Genomic DNA, 15,727 nt, shown 5'->3' with positions numbered 1-15,727 from the left:
TAAATGTGTGTCTGTATGTGTGTGCATACACGTGTAGCTACGAGAATTACCATGAATGTGAGAAAAACTGATCAGAATATGTGGTACTGGCAACTCAAATACCAAAGTGGCACTGCCAGTGACGATTTGATTTTCCAAATCAAATAAATTTTAAATTTGATAGATTTTAAAAAATCTTATTCCAATTTATATCTTCTGATCTCTGAAAAAATTCAGTGCATGTAAAGATGTTCCAAACTTCTTGTAGTTATATACTAGATAACTGTATTAAGGTTCGGATATTTACAAATTGGTTTTTCAGTCATATGTTTGTCTCCTAGAGTTTTCAAAATCCACGCAGGATGGGAGCCAATTCTCTTTTGTGTGGGATTGCCCCACTTATTGAAAGACATCAAACATCCATGTCTCCTGTTAAGTAAATGTAAGTGGCAATAAACACAAAGATGTGTTTTGTATTTGTTTGCTGGCTTCTTGAGAAGATCAATGAAATATGATTCTGGAAACACAGTTTCTAGCATAAATTGATCTGAAACATTTGCAGGGCTGCTGATGTCTCAGATTAAAATCTCATTAACTTAAGATAAAAAGGCTCAAACACAGGATTTTAAATTTAATAGCGCACTGTTATTGATGAGTAGTAGCTGAAGAATAACAGCTGCTTACCAATACTAACTTAATTACAGTTTATTGTAACCAGTTCTGGCACTAGTGGCTTATGAAACCTTCTATTGACAACTTTTAACAACAATGAAAATCCCAAAGGGCCTTATTTCTCCTTAAATCAAATTGGCGAAGGTGAAAAATGGACTAGAGTGAAAGGCATACCTAATATGGAAATGCTTTATTTCTTCCTATAACTATTGTACTTTCTGCCCGCTCCCAAACTATTTGAAAGGTAAATAAAAATCTGTAGCCTGCATTATGATTTCCCAGTGTTCTTTAAAATATTAGGAGAGTCGATGTTGGCTTGGAGGAGATTGGAACCCAGTAATGGCATTTACTGTATTTTAATTTTTGGAAAGAATTTTTCTTGTTATTTGGAAAAGACAATATTAGTGCAATTCTTAACATTGACAAAGAGACCACAATTCTTTTGATGTCAGCATCTTAATAGAAAAGTCTACCAAAAACATTTGAGTGAAATAATTCATTGACGTATAGGAAAATTTACCAGTTTTAAATCAACAACACAAGAAATACCAGAAGGACTTATATCTACTTGATTTCTACTCAAACTGTGACATAAGAGGAGCATGATTGTGAAGGGAATCTGATTGTCAGAAAAAAATTTTGTTCAGTACAGGGATTGAGCCTAATGCAGATGACTCAGAAAACCTTAGGGGTGATGAAAATATTATGAATATTTTTTGCATGTTGCTCACGTAACTATACACATCTGGAAAAATCATAAAACTATACTTCTAAAAAGGGGAGGGTTCTGTTGTTGTTTGTTTTACACATAATTTATTTTATTAAAATAACAGAGAAACACTTGCATAACTGTATTTGTCAGACACAATGAAAACAAAATTAACAAAAACTTCTGTTTCTAGTTTCCTTTCATACATAAGATATGATGTAGAGACAAAGTAATCCTGTGGACCTACCCCATGCTAAGTCGTTTCAGTCGTGTCCGACTCTATGCAACCCCATAGATGGAAGCCCACCAGGCTCCCCCGACCCTGGGATTCTCCAGGCAAGAATACTGGAGTAGGGTGCCATTTCCTTCTCCAATAAATGAAAGTGAAAAGGGAAAGGGAAGTCGCTCAGTCTTGTCCAACTCTTAGCGACCCCATGGACTGCAGCCTACCAGGCTCCTCCATCCATGGGATTTTCCAGGCAAGAGTACTGGAGTGGGGTGCCATTGCCTTCTCCATGGACCTACCCCATAGGGGCAGCTATAAAAAGAAGGAGTTTTACTTTATACAATTCTAACTTTAAAAAATAATTTGGGGGAAGGATGTAGTTACTGGTGCTTGTTCAGCGACTCAACATTATCAGGATGAATGTTGTGTTATGATTTCATTTTGTTATCATTCAATAGAAGTTCCATATAATTTATGAGATGCATCTAAAGCAGTGTTTTGGGAGAAATATAAAGCCCCGAATGTGTCCTTAAAGGAAGAAATACTGAAAATTAACGTAGCAAGGGATTGAAAAAATAATAGCAAAATAAATGTAAAACTAGTAGAAAGAAATAGTAAAGAGATTGATCAAAAGAATTAGCAAAGCCAAAAGTTGGTTATTTGAAAACAAAAATAAAACTGATAAACCTCTATTGAGATTAATTTTTGTTTAGAAAGAGATGGTGCAAATACCTAATATCAGATTCTCCAAGCATTATAAACAACTTTAGGCCAGCAATTTTGAAAACTTAGAAGAAATGGATAAATTCCTAAACCTATCAAAACTGATAGAAGATGAAACAGAAAAACTGAAAAGGCTTAAAGAAATCTTTAGTAATGTTATTAGATCTTTATTATAATTTTACTGAAATAATCTGAATATTTAAAACATTCCCACAAGGACACCTCTGAGCCCATATAGATAAAATCTTACCAAACAAAAAAGAATTAATGTCAGTATTATGCAAATTCTTAAAGAGAATAAGAATAGTAGAGAATAAGAAAAGTAGCTCTATCATTCAGGAAGGCTAGGTCCTGACTAAGTTGTTGACAATAAACAACCTCAGAAATTTCAATAAAATATATAGAATTATTTTATACATACCATATATATACATATAATATTTGTACATGTACATGTTTTATATGCTCCTATAGTATATATACTATAATTATATATTATTATACTAGTATATGGGGCTTTCCAGGTGGCTCAGTGGGTAAAGAATCCAACTGCAATGCAGGAGATGCAGGAGACATGGGTTCACTTCCTGGGTTGGGAAAATCCCCTGGAGGAGGGCTCGGCCACCACTCCAATATTCTTGCCTGGAGAATCCCATGGACAAGAAGAGTCTGGCAGACTATAGTCCATTGGGTCACAAAGAGTTAGACATGACTAAAGCACCTGAGCACATATGCATGCATACTATAATAATATGTGAACCACAAAAATCTAAATATATAGTACCATCAATACTATATACTATATATACTGTATGTTGTTCAGTCGCCCAGTCATGTCTGACTCTTTGAGACCCCATGGACTGCAGCACGCCAGGCTTCTCTGTCCCTCACCTTCTCCCAAAGTTTGCTCAAGTTCATGTCCATTGCATTGGTGATGCCATCCAGTCATCTCATCCTCAGATGCCCTCTTCTTCTGCCCTCAATCTTTCCCAGCATCAGGGAACTTTCCAATGAGTCAGCTGTTCACATCAGATGACCATATATATACTATATGATACTATTCAAAAAGTATTATTAATATATTGTAGAATAATAAAACATATATTAAGTATTTTTCTTCAAGACTACTTAATATACAAATAAGTGAAATTTATAAGTAACACAAGTAAGTGAAAATTATAAGAGATGCACCAAGATATTCTACAAAAATTTCTTGTACACACTATTTGTTAGAGTGCTGCTGCTGCTGCTAAGTCACTTCAGTCGTGTCCGACTCTGTGTGACCCCATAGACGGCAGCCCACCAGGCTCCTCTGTCCATGGGATTTTCCAGGCAAGAGTACTGGAGTGGGTTGCCATTGCCTTCTCTGATGTGTTAGAGTATATGACTGTTAATCAGTATTTTTTTTCCTTATTCGTGAAAGACTACATTTCCCTGCAAAATTAAAGTTAGGCTTTACTTCAATTCAACAGTGATTTGTGTTGGCTAATAAGAAAATGGGTTATAATGTTCTCTGTGACTTCCAGGCTGAAGCCTCACTCTCTTCTCCCTCTACCCCTGTGATAGGAAGTCCTCTAGCTAGGAGCTACTTTTCCAGCATGGGTTCTAGACTGAGGACAATGGCAATGTAAGTTGCAATGGACTTGAAACATGAACAAGAAATAAACCTTTGGTGTTTTAACCCAGAGAGAATGTGGTTGTCATTACAGCATTACTTAATTTGTTCTGACACAGCACATTAGAACAATAGACAGACTACCCAAGTCCTTGGGCATTCAGAGACACAAACAGGGATTTGATTTAGAAGGCTGTATATTGTCACCCTGCATATTGAACTTATATGCAGAGTACATCATGAGAAACACTGGGCTGGATGAAGCACAAGCTGGAATCAAGATTGCCGGGAGAAATATCAATAAACTCAGATATGCAGATGACACCACCCTTATGGCAGAAAGTGAAGAACTAAGGAGCCTCTTGATGAAAGTGAAAGAGGAGAGTGAAAAAGTTGGCTTAAAACTCAACATTCAGAAAATTAAGATCATGGCATCTGGTCCCATCACTTCATGGCAAATAGATGTGGAAACAGTGACAAACTTTATCTTTTTAGGCTCCAAAATCACTGCAGATGGTGACTGCAGCCATGAAATTAAAAGACACTTGCTCCTTGGAAGAAAAATTATGACCAAACTAGACAGCATATTAAAAAGCAGAGACATTACTTTGCTGACAAAGGTCTGTCTAGTCAAGGCTATGGTTTTTCCAGTAGTCATGTATGGATATGAGAGTTGGACTATAAAGAAAGCTGAGCACTGAAGAATTGATGCTTTTGAACTGTGGTGTCGGAGAAGACTCTTGAGAGTCCCTTGAACTGCAAGGAGATCCAACCAGTCCATCCTAAAGGAAATCAGTCCTGAATGTTCATTGGAAGGACTGATACTGAAGCTGAAACTCCAATACTTTCGCCACATGATGTGAAGAACTGACTCCTTGGAAAAGACCCTGATTCTGGGAAAGATTGAAGGCAGGAGGAGAAGGGGAAGACAGAAGATGAGATGGCTGGATGGCATCACCGACTCAATGGACGTGAATTTGAGTAAACTCCAGGAGTTGGTGATGGACAGGGAGGCCTGGCGTGCTACAGTCCATGGCGTCTCAAAGAGATGGACACAACTGAGGAACTGAACTGAACTGAACTGATACCTCCTCATAGTTTAACCATCCAATTGCTCTTTCCTTTCATCCTTTCAGAAGTCTATACAGATTCTTATTAAAGAACTTATATTAAACATTTCTCATATTGGCTTCCTCAACTGGGTCATGAGGTTCCTGAGCTCAAGGATTCTGTCCCTTCCATCTCTGTATCCACAATGTCTGTTGCCCAGCCGGTCTCCGATTATCAAGAACTGAATCATCAGGCATGAATGGATGAGTGGATATTAGAAGGGTAGACGAGTGGAGAAACAAATATTTAAGTGCTAAAATAATCTGGTCTCATAATCTCCCTCTAAATTTGGGTAAACAAATTTATTAAATAATTTAAATTAAAATTTCTCTTTTGACAGTAAATACACATTTTCTAAAATTATTTGCCTTATTACTGATATAAGACATTGACTAGGTCTTAATTTGCTACAAGCTAAACTTTGCCATTAACCTCAAAGCACAGATAAAAGAGGGCCTTAAAGTAAATATAAGTGGGAAACAAAGACTGAAGTAAACTACCATCCTCCCTCGCCCCAGAAAGAGGAGCTGGGGTGAGAATGAAAGCTGTTGGGTGGAGAAGCCCATGAAAACATCTGCCAGGAGGGTTTCAAAGAGTGAAGAGGACACTTACTGTGTGTGCTATTGCCAAAGCCCCCCAAAACTCAACATCAATGGAGTGCTGTTTGTTTTTTCTATAGTCAATAGATCAAAAGCCTGAGCGGTGGTGCGATCTGCTCTTTGTAAGGAGAAAAGGTCTATGCAGAGAAATGGGGGAAAACATCTGGAAGTATCTGTCTATGAAGCTGCTTGAAAAATCACCATGTAGCAGCAATAGGAGAAACATCTGTGCTGTGTACACCAGCCTGGCATAGGAGAGAAGCTGCTGGGAAGAGAACCATGTAATCAAGACAAAGATCAGGGTGGAGACAGGCACCCTTTGAATGACAGAGCTTCCCAGATCTCATTTGTAGCCATATGTAATCAATAAGAACAGTTTTCCCTTCCAAAGAATTTAGATTAGCAGCACCTGCTCCAGACATAGCTGGGCAAAGGCAGAATACAATATGTTAAGGCAATTTCTCAAAGACATTGTCAAATGTCATTAAAGAGCAGGATCTGTGTGTTATGTGTTCACTGTGAAGTTCTAAACACTAATGAATTATTTTAGAATGATGTTTGGAAGCAGCTTATAAGCACGAATGTTGAACCCCAGATACCTTCAACACAGTTTTCTTACACAAATTATGTGCATCAGTTTTTTAATCAAAGGTATTTTGAAAACACTATTTTTCATCAAAGCTAATGCAAATTCAACAATTTTCTTAAAACAAATGTTTGTTTTGTTACATTTTGAACTAATGCCGTCACACAAGTTTTTAAAAATAAATATGCAAGTAATAAATACTCAGTTACATGCTCTTTAAAATACAAATTCATGAAATCGTTTCCTATATGCCTGGGGGTATCTCTATCATCTTTTGATAAATTAAATTAACTCTGTTATTCAATTAAAATATAAAGTTAGAGAAAATCTCTAGAGATGAAAACTTCATTTACATCTACATTTTAAAAATACTGTACAGCTGTGAAACTAGATTAAAGTACATTCAATGTTTTTGTTATTTATAAAATTTGGCCTGCAAACATGGTGTTCCCGATATTGGTGTTAATTAGCAAGTTGTCACTTTGTATTAGACTGGAGTTTTCTAATGCTTTTATTGCATCTTGAAACAGTGTTTACATGCCCCATGAAATTATTTTGTTAGAATATTGTTCAATTCTTTTAACTTTTCTCAGTCCATGCTCCCATAATTTATTGGCATAGCCCTCAGAGTCAACAAAAGAGTCTGAAATGCAGTACTTGGGTGCAATCTCAAAAATGACAGAATGATCTCTGTTTGTTTCCAGGGCAAACCATTCAGTGTCACAGTAATCCAAGTCTATGCACCAACCACTAATGCTGAAAAAAAAATGAAGTTGACTGCTTTTATGAAGACCTACAAGACCTTCTAGAGCTAACACCAAAAATAAATATATCCTTTACATCAAAGGGGACTGGAATGCAAAAGTAGGAAGTCAAGCGATACATGGAATAACAGGCAAGTTTGGCCTTAGAGTACAAAATGAAGCAGGGCAAAGGCTAACAGAATTCTGCCAAGAGAATGCACTGATCATAGCAAACACCATTTTTCAATAACACAAGAGACGACTTTATACATGGACATCACCAAATGATCAATACTGAAATCAGATTGATTACATTCTTTATAGGCAAAGATGGAGAAACTGTAAACAGTCAGCAAAAACAAGACCTGGAGCTGATTGTGACTCAGATCATCAGCTCTCAGAGCAAAATTCAGGCTTAAACTAAAGAGAGTGGGGAAAACCACTAGGTCAGCAAGGTATGACTTAAATCAAATCCCCTATGAATATATAGTAGAGGTGATGAATAGATTCAAGGGACTAGATCTAATAAACAGAGTGCCTGGAGAACTATGGACAGAGGTCTGTAATATTGTATAGGAGGCAGTCAACAAAACCATCCCAAAGAAAAAGAAAGGCAAGAAGGCAAGGTGGTTGCCTGAGGAGACTTTACAAATATCTGAAGAAAGAAGAGAAGTGAAAAGCAGGGAAGAAAAGAAAAGATACACCCAACTAAATGTAGAGTTCAGAGAATAACAAAGAGAGACAAGAAGGCCTTCTTCAATGAAGAATGCAAAGAAATAAAAGGAAAGCAACTGAAAGGGAAGGACTAGAGATCTCTTCAAGAAAACTAGAAATATCAAAAGAATATTTCATCCAAAGATGGTCACAATAGAGGACAGAAATGGTAAAGACCTAATAGAAGCAGAAGAGATCACAAAAGATAGAGAAAAAATACACAGAAGAAGATACACAAAAGAAATACACACAAAAAGATCTTAATGACCCAGATAACCACAATGCTGTGGTCACTTACCCAGAGCCACACATTCTGAAGTGTGAAGTCAAGTGGGCCTTAGGAAGAACTGCTTTCAATAAAGCTCATAGAGGTGATGGAATTCTAGCTGAGCTATTTCAATCCTAAAAAAATGATACTACCAAAGTGCTGGACTCAACATGTCAGAAAATTTGGAAAACCAAGCAGTGACCACAGGACTGGAAAATGTCAATCCTCATCCCAATAGTCAAAAAGGGCAGTACTAAAGAATGTTCAAGCCACTAGACAATTGCACTCATCTCCTATGCTAGTAAGGTTATGCTCAAAATCCTGCATGCTAGGCTTCAGCATTTTGTGAACCAAGAACTTCCAGATGTCCAAGCTAGGTTTAAAATAGGCAGAGGAACCAGAGATCAAATTGCCAACATTTGCTGGATCATAGAGAAAGCAAGAGAATTCCAGAAAAACTTCTGTTTCATTGATTACGCTAAAGCCTTTGACTGTGTGTATCGTAACAAACTATGGAAAACTCTTAAAGAGATGGGAATACCAGACCATCTTACCTGTCTCCTGAGAAACCTGCATGCTGGTTAAGAAGCAACAGTTAGAGCCTTGTATGGAACAACTGACTGGTTCAGGATTGAGAAAGGAGTATGACAAGGCTGTTTATTGTTAACCTATTTATTTAACTTATACACAAAACACATCATGAGGAATGCCAGGCTGGATGAGTTACAAGCTAGAATCAAGATTGCTGGGAGAAATAGCAACAACCTCAGTTATGCAGATGGTACCACTCTAATGGCTGAAAGCAAAGAGGAACTAAAGAACCTCTTGAGGAAGGTGAAGGAGGAGAGTGAAAAAGCCAGTTTAAAACTCGGTATTAAAAAACCAATATCATGGCATCCAGTCTCATCACTTCATGGCAAATAGAAGGGGAAAAGATAGAAGTAGTGCCAGATTTCCTCTCTTCTTGGGCTCTAAAATCACTGAAGATAGTGACTGTAGCCGTGAAATTAGAAGATGACTGCTTCTTGGCAGGAAAGCTATGACAAATCTAGACAGTGTCTTAAAAAGCAAAGACATCACTTTGCTGACAAAGGTCCATATAGTCATGGCTATCGTCTTTCCAATAGTCATGTATAGATGTGAGAGCTGAATCATAAAGAAGGCAGAGCACCAAAGAATTGATGCCTTCGAACTGTGGTGCTGCAGGAGACTCTTGAGAGTCTCTTGGACTGCAAGGAGATCAAACCAGTCAATCTTAAAGGAAATCAACCTTGAATACTCATTGGAAGGACTGATGCTGAAGCTCCAATCCTCTGGCCACCTGATACAAAGAGCTGACTCATTGGAAAAGACTTTGATGCTGGGAAAGATTAAAGGCAGAAGAGGGCAACAGAGCATGAGATGGTTGGATGATATCACCAGTTCAATGGACATGAACTTGGACAAACTCTGGGAAATGGATGTTTATAATAACTTGATTCACAATTGCCAAAACTTGGAAGCAATAAGGTGTTCCTCAGTAGGTGAATGAATAAAGTATGGTAATACAGACAATGTAATATTATTAAGCCATGAAAAGACATTGACGAACCTTAAATGCACATTACTAAGTGAAAGAAGCCAATCTAAAAAGGCTGAATACTATATAATTCCAATTATTAATATATGAAATTCTGGAAAAGATAAAACTATGGGAGAGCATAGAGAATTTTTAGAGCAGTGAACACATTCTGTCTGATCCTGTAATGGTATATATATAATATTATGCATTTGTCAAAAACCATACAAAGAAGCACGCAAACAATGAACCATAAGGTAAACTATGCATTTAGTTAATTATAATGTATTAATATTATTTCATCAGTTCTAAAAAATTTACTACTCTAATGCAAGATGTTAATATTATGGAAGACTATGTCAGGAATGTATGGATGTGAGAGTTGGACTGTGAAGAAGGCTGAGCACCAAAGAATTGATGCTTTTGAACTGTGGTGTTGGAGAAGACTCTTGAGAGTCCCTTGGACTGCAAGGAGATCCAACCAGTCCATTCTGAAGGAGATCAGCCCTCAGATTTCTTTGGAAGAAATGATGCTAAAGTGGAAACTCCGTACTTTGGTCACTTCATGCGAAGAGTTGACTCATTGGAAAAGACTCTGATGCTGGGAGGGATTTGGGGCAGGAAGAGAAGGGGACGACAGAGGATGAGATGGCTGGATGGCATCACTAACTCGATGGACGTGAGTCTGAGTGAACTCCGGGAGTTGGTGATGGACAGGGAGGCCTGGCGTGCTGCGATTCATGGGGTGGCAAAGAGTCGGACACGACTGAGCGACTGATCTGATCTGATATGTCAGGAAGGAGGGAGTACACGTGACCTCTGTCTTTTCTGCTTAATTTTTTTGTAAATCTGAAACTACTCTAAAAAATAAATCCTGTTAATAGTGTTTTAAAATGCTATCAGAGCTCAGAGTGAAAAAATTGTTTCCAGTCAGAAAAGGCAGGGAAAATAAAACTACTCAGAAGAGATGATATTCCGAATAGACATTGACAGATTATTAAGATTTAGATAATACACTATCCTTGTATAGGATAAGGACATTCTGATATTAAAAAAAGAGAGAGAGAGAATGGGTAAAGACAGAGGTAACATTCTCAACACAAACTGAAGTTGCTCAGTTATGTCCGACTCTTTGCGACCCCATGGACTGTAGCCTACCACGCTCCTCCGTCCATGGGATTTTCCAGGCAAGAGTACTGGAGTGGGGTGCCATTTCCTTCTCCAGAGGATAAGGACATTCTGGTAGAAAACAAAAGAGAATGGGTAAAGACAGAGGTAACATTCTCAGCAGAACAATTAAGCAAATGTGCAAATCAATTCATCTGTGGCTCCTGAGTTCATTATACACCAGTAACCTTTACTACTTAACCTATGTGAGCTTCCATTTCTTTATTACTAAAGTAGGGATAGTTGTATATCACAAGTTTGTTCTTATAATTATATTATATAATACGAATACAGTCTTTATATTACATGAGCATGGCATAGCCCTAGACTCACTACTATTCCCATTATTAGTAGGAAAATATTCAGTGGGTATAGGTTACAGTGGATACTGTGATGTCCATCCCTCTAAGATGGACTTAGAGGGATTGTAAGAACAGTTGAGGGAAAGGATTGATAAAAATTTTGTAAAAACAACTGTTAGAACATTTGAATTAAACTAAAGACTTTGGACAACGTTCTATTTTTCAGGAAGAGAATGGAGGTTCTACTTTGGTCAGTATCATAACATTTGAGATGCATCTAGCTCTGTACCTGTCACATAGTAGATGTGAAGGATGACAGGATGTTAAGGAAGGCTACAAAGGAAAGAATTCCAATGACATGACATTTTCAACACTATCAAATACTCAGGTGTTGAGGAATCTGAGGAAGAGTCAAAATCATTGGATCTGTCAACCAATTGGTTATATGTGACTTCTGAGAAAATTATTTTTACAAAGCAGTTGGAGCAATAGACAAAAGAATGGTTTTTAATGTGTAGAAAAGAACTAGAAAACGCAGTGGAAACAACTCTTTCTAGAAGTTTAATTGGAAAAGGAAGCAGAGACCTAGGAGAATAACTCAAAAGGGTAGCAAAAAAGAAAAGCTTGTTTTTAGGATGCAGAATATTTCAACATGCATACTAGTATAGAATTTTTCAATATTAAAGATGCAAAAGAAAGGATAGATAGAGGGTATACAATCAAAGCACATAGGCTAGGTAGACAGAGAATCACGGTGGTGGTGGTCGTTTAGTCGCTAAGTTGTGTCTGATTCTTGCGACCTCATAGACTGTAGACCACCAGGCTCCTCTGTCCATGGGATTTCCCAGGCAAGAATACTGGAGTGGGTTGCCATTTCCTTCTCCAGAGAGACAGAGAGTAGTAGGGATAAAAGGCTCATTTTGAAGGAAAGGAAAAATGAAGAAAAGAGGAGTGAGTAATTGAAGAAACAGATATTTTGAAGTTTAGAGAGTAGAAGTTGAAGCACCTCCTTCATTCAACAAACATTTTTCTGCATCAAAGTTTCTAACATGGGCAAGGGAGCAAGAACAGAAGCATAAAATGCATATAATTCCAGGATGGAACAGGAAATTCTGTGATAGAGGGGAGTGTGAAATGGCACTGGAGTCAGGGGAGACTCCACAGATAAGGCAATATTTCAACAATGTCTTTTAAGTTACAAGTAGAGCAGTCAGGGAAAGGCATTTCAGACAGAAGAGACCATGTGTAAAATTTAATAGGGAAAATTAAGAAAATCATATATGATAGTCCTTTGGAGGTAAAGTCTTGTTTCCTGGCTTCTATAATAACTGACGGGAATTTGTTTTCTTCTAAGCAAATGTGTGTAGACAGTGGAGATCATAGTCAATAATTCCAATGTCATTCCTTCAAACACACAGACAAGATGGCTACATGAGTACATACAACCAATAAGCAGATAAGCACAAAACCAATTCTCCCTTTGCTTATAATTATTAATGGTAATACCATTTTCCCTACACCCACTTCAGCTTTTTTTTTTTTTTTTTTTTGTCTCTTCACGTACCACTCTATTAGCAACAAATACTCTAATTCTTCACAGAGTTTTTCATTTTTAAAATTTTCTACATCCACTGACTAGGTTTTAATCGAAGTCATCATTAGATCATGCCTAAATTCTTACAACTTTCTTCGCTTCTATCTATAATTCCTTACTTTTCAAAACTATCCTGTACCCAGCTGCCAGCTTATCTTACCAAGCACTATCTTCCCTAGGCTTTCTGCTATTATCAGACCCCTAGGTGACTCCCAGCTACTGAAGACGGAGCCTCTAGCCACAAAGCCTGGTTCCTTGACAACCTAATCAGGACTCAGTTTTTACCACTTAGCTTCTGCATGCTGCACTAAATATGCAAGAATATGGAGCAAGCAGAACTCTCACACATTTTTAATGGAAACTGAGAAGAGATATGGCAATTTCTCACAAAACTAAATATGCATCTACCTTATGACACAGCAATTCCACTCAGATATTTTTCTAAGGAAAGAAAACTGTATGTAGGAATAGTAATAGCACCTTTTATTCATAATAGCCCCAAACTCAAAACAGTCCAGGTGTTCATCAGTAGACAAAAGGATAAACTATAGTATATTCATACAAGAAAATATTACTCAGTTGTAAAAATGAATTAGCAACGGATACAATAAAATGAATGAATCTCAAAAACAGTATGCTAAGTGGAAAAAAAAAGGCAAAACAAATCTATCGTCAAGTAATATCAGACTAGTGGGGCAGCGGTTACAAAAACTAACCAACAACAGAAACAAGATAATGCTTTGAAATGATGGTAATATTTTGTATCTTGATAAGAGGTTTGTTTTAAAAATGTACATGGAGTAGTCAAATTTTTCAACAGTACACTTAGATATATTTTTCTGTTTATACATTTTACTTTAAAAAATAACTTTAAACAAATATTGAACCCACTTACTCATATACATGATGAAGTGCTTGGTGGGGAAGTATACAGATGTTTGCAACTTACTTTGAAATAAATTAATAAGTAAGATGGATTGACTTACAGATAGATGGATATATAGATGGACAGATATGTGATAAAGCAAATATACTCAAATGTTGAGTGTATAATTTAGGTAGCAGTATATGAATGTTCACTGTATAATTCTTTTAAATTCTGTGCATTTGAAATTTTAATAATAAAATGTCAGATGTGGGGAGGGACCTGGTTTCCCATAACTTCTTTAAATATATATATATATGTATATATATATACATATGTATATGTATATATATAGATTTCCCTGGTGGCTCAGATGGTAAAGCGTCTGTCTACAATGCGGGAGACCCAGTTTGATCCCTGGGTCGGGAAGATCCCCTGGAGAAGGAAATGGCAGTCCACTCTAGTACTATTGCCTGGAAAATCCCATGGACAGAGGAGCCTGGTAGGCTACAGTCCATGGGGTTGCAGAGAGTCAGACACGACTGAGTGACTTCTCTTCACATGTATATATATACACACTTTCTGACCTACTTGACCATTTTCATTTTTTCTCACCTCTTGTACCTTTAACGTACAAATATCTCCTTTACCCTCCTTCATACTCAAACCCAAACTTATCCAATCTATAGGCTGTCCTCTACAAAAGTTTTGGTGACTGAGTCCACCTAAAATGACATCTCTCTCTTAAAATGAAGTTTAATTAATTCAATGCTTTTCACTGGACTTAAAATATAAATTGTGATAAGAAATACTCTATCAGAGTGTTATAGCATAGGCCAGGCTCTAGAGAAAAAGCACCTAGTTTTAATCCCAGCCCCACAATTTATTAAACCATGTAGTCTTAGGCTTGAGATATCTCACTCCTAAAACCAGAAAACTTTTATCTCTCTTAGATATTATTGTGAGGAAAAGATATTTTCGTGTTAATATCTTCTGCCTGACACATAGAGCTTAATACATGTTATTAAGTATTGTCTTTGTTCGACATAGACACACTGTTTCACTGCGTTCTTCTGCAAAAAGTTACCATATAATAAAGGTAAACCCACTAATAAAAGTATCTTATTAATGAATGAATGACGGAACTTTAAAAATTAGTCTGTTTTACTAGGGTGCTACGCTGTCTCTGTCTGACCATCCTTTCCAGAATTATAGCTTTAACTAATCTCTTCCAAGCAGCATATAACAAAATTACTAACAAATGAAAGACTGTTTGTTAATTTAATGCACATTCTTCACTGTTGCGTTAGAAGCACATCTATGTTTTGACTGCTTTTAGAATCATGAAAAGAAATATTTGGTACGGACTGCAAACTTTGCTAGTGTTTTCTTACATACTAAGATCCAATTAGCCATTCATCTTCTAGAGTGGGGAATTCTGGAGTTCCGGAGATGCTCAACTTTGAAAGCTTCTAACACAGAACAGAATCAAATAAACATGAGTTTTATGTCTTTGCTGTTTCTTTAGAGAAATATTAAAACATTGCTGGAAACTAATTTTATTAACTTCAAAAAGCTAAAGGAAACCATACATCTTGCAGGATCATAGTAAGACTAAGCCTTATTCATCAGCACCACAGCAATGATGACACAATTATTTTTATGGGATATAGAAGTATAAAAACTTATGAACAACTGAGAGATAAAATTAGCAAGTTACATGGCAAGTTGGAGGGTCATATCTTACCACAAATGCAGATAGGCCCTATAGAAATCATATGCAAATGTAAAGACTTCAGGAAGTCTATCACACAATGAGTTTCCATCTCAAAAACTTTTCTCAGAATTCCAGAACTATGGAGTAATTAGAAATCATAAGTGCCTATGTATGAACAGTCTACTTTTCATATGCCATAATGAGAATTTAAAGCTTATGCATAGATGGCTTTAAAATGTCAAGATAACTATTATGTACTTTCTACTACCTGGAACTTCTAGAGGAGCTCTCACATCTATACTTTATACAGGAATCCTGGCTAGAACAGGATTCTAAAGAAAGTCCAATGTCTTTGTTTTGCTTTAAGGCTAAGGCCAGGTACTTCAGCCTGGCCTCTTGGAAAGAATGTTCTGAGTCATGGAAAAAACTCATGAGAATGTAGAGGTATCCACAAACATACCACTGGAATAGCTCAAGTTAAAGAGATTACAAAGGCCTGTGGGCAAGTAAAAGGATGTATTTGGTGGGGAGGGGTTCTCTGCTGGTGCTCATAAACTAACTGGATACATTTAGCAAGCAG

The sequence above is a fragment of the Bos javanicus genome, chromosome 9 (assembly GCF_032452875.1).
Source record: "Bos javanicus breed banteng chromosome 9, ARS-OSU_banteng_1.0, whole genome shotgun sequence".
NCBI classification, from domain to species: Eukaryota; Metazoa; Chordata; class Mammalia; order Artiodactyla; family Bovidae; genus Bos; species Bos javanicus.
This window is presented reverse-complemented; position numbering follows the sequence as displayed.